Source organism: Rhyacophila brunnea, unplaced genomic scaffold, assembly GCF_057557595.1.
Source record: "Rhyacophila brunnea isolate RB1 unplaced genomic scaffold, BYU_Rbru_1.0 scaffold_9, whole genome shotgun sequence".
NCBI lineage: Eukaryota > Metazoa > Arthropoda > Insecta > Trichoptera > Rhyacophilidae > Rhyacophila > Rhyacophila brunnea.
The window spans coordinates 747,233-749,974 of NW_028233361.1; positions in this window are offsets into that span (position 1 = coordinate 747,233).

Consider the following 2,742-nt stretch of genomic DNA (forward strand, 5'->3'; position numbering starts at 1 on the left):
AGCCAAGTAGCATTCGACCCTTCGATATTGGATAAAATAACAATTTTTATTTTTCTAGAAACACTATAAATAATAGTAATATAAAATGATACACGTGAATTATAATGTAGTTACGTACTTATACTTATACGTATTATATTTTCATCATACTACATAATATATTTTATGTTAATTATTTTTTTATAATAATATAACAAATTTCTGGTGTGTGTTTATCTCACAATTGGACGAGCCGCCACGTCGGGCCCTCTTAAGCCCGAGCCCCCAGGCTGTAGTTCTGACAGCCCATGGTGGCCATCTCAGCCATGGGCCATGATGGTGGGTGTAGTCGTTCTTTACGCCGATTTTGGATTTTTTAATAGTGAAGTTCCAAAATATTAATTGAAAATGGAAAAAAAAAGTATTATTGCATTTAACTTATACACAAACCTACCCAACAGAACACAGCCTTATTTCTCGTTTATCGGATTTTTGTCTATTGCACTTGGTGTACGCGGAATTCGGGTGGACACCGAGAATTTTTTGACATTTCCATTAGAGATTGGGTTTTCTAAAAAAACCCGACATCATTAGTGTTTCGAAATTTTTGTTTAAGAAATTAAAATCTAAGAAATTTTTCTTAAGAGGAAAGAGAATTTGTAATCATTTTTTGCCGTGGTTTTATTTGTCTAAGCTATTGGCTTTCAATTTCAATGTTATTGGGGTGTGCCAGGGCCCCTTGCCCCCCCCCCCCCCTGGGTGCGCTACTGTCGAGAGGCATTTAAAGTATAAATATATCGTAATTGTCGATTATCCCGCGTTCGATGTAAACATTTGCAACATCTTACGATGACATCATTCATCATCAGCCGCGTATGGTAACCGGTTTCCAGTACCCTCACGAGGACTTAAGTACCTACTCAAATCAATAATCTCCAATCTCGAGGGCGGTGACTCTCACCTCATGAATTTGTGTGACGTGTGTAATTAAATAAATAAATATAAAAATAAATGTGAATAGTTATATGCAATAAAATTAAATACTTAATTAAAATAAGTTTATATAATAAATATAGTTAATTATTTAGAAATAAAATATAGTGTTAAGACATTTAATTAACATTAATTTTAATAAATTTATTTACAAAGAAATAATTTAATAAATAATGAAAACAATACTCATGAAGATTTTTTTATTCAAATAAATCCGCGATCTTATTTTCGCAAGTACAATTCGGCATATGAACCGAATAACAAGCCATCAGCTGTTTTCTGACGTTTCGCGCACGTGGGTGCGGAACGAATTTGAATTAAATAAAGAAAGTATCTAAAGGATTCTGACGTCATCCTATTATTAGGTGGCGATTTAAAATCAATATATAATAATATTTTTGTGGTGTGTTCGCAAGTGTCGATAAGAACTCTTACTTGACTACCATCTCCGACTACGCGCTGAGCTAGCCTAAAGCAGGGGTTCTCAACCTATTCCAAGGGCAGGGCCGATTGAGAATATAACGCCATTGTGGTTTTACCAGGACCGCGGTTACGTCAGAAGGATACTTCAACATTTGCAAACCACTTAGGTATTCAATGAAAAACGCACGTTTGACATTGAAAAGAGTGCAAAACTACTTCACAGTCATACGGGTGATTATAAATTATTTAACCAAGAAATATTAGAAATAAATAGAGCACAGTTACAGAGCTTACCTATTTTGAATGATCAGCTTAGCTTTCCTAGTAGCCCATTGCCATATCATAGATGTTTGTTTACATGTGAGACTGTAAATTAGTATGGTCAATGTTATTGATACAAAATTTATATATGTATGTACAAGAATATATGGATGAGGATTTAAGTATGTATAGGTGTGTACCTATATACATATTATATATATTTTTATTAGGTGAATTTATATGTATATTTAAAAAAACAATACAAAATTTATATAATATGTAGGTATGTATTAGAATGTATGGATGAGGAATTAGGTATGTATACGTGTGTTTATACATATATATTATATTAGGTGAGTTTACATGTATATTTAAAAAAAAATGTTAAGTATAAAAAAGTAGGTACCATGTACCTAAGAGTATTACTTATTAGGACTATTGAGTATTGGTTGTTTAACTAATGACTTATAGACTAATAGCTCATTTGTTAACTCCGTTAATTATTTTCCAGTATACGACCATTGTTCCTAGAATTGACGATTTACACCCCTTGAGTGTAGTATTTTTATTGTTTATAAAGAATAAGTATCTATTATAAGACTTTAACGATTTATTATAATATGCTATCAAGTGTATTGTTATAAATAAGATAGGGTTTTTACTAATCAGGTTTTTTAGTAACACTTCAATTATTCACAATTTGTTTGTTGTATTTTTGATACTTGATAGGTAGGTAATGGAGTTTTTACCTACTTTATTGTATTGATTTATTATATAAGCTAGAGTTAAGAGTGTTTCTTGTCAGTGTGTGTTTGCCTTTGGTAAGTGTACACAGCGTCCGAAGATGCCGAAAGGCAAAACTCGGGTCGCAAAAAACGACCCAAATGGAATAGTATAAAACTTAAATCCATTAGAATTTTAATAACATTATAATTTATTGAATATGTACCTGCATATAATACTTATCATATTTTTTATTCTGTTTACAGGATCAAAAAACTATAACGATGGAAAACAGAAAAGATGAACCACGTGGTAGACAAGACAGAGTAAACAATGATGGAAGAAGTTGTTGGGGGAGTATAA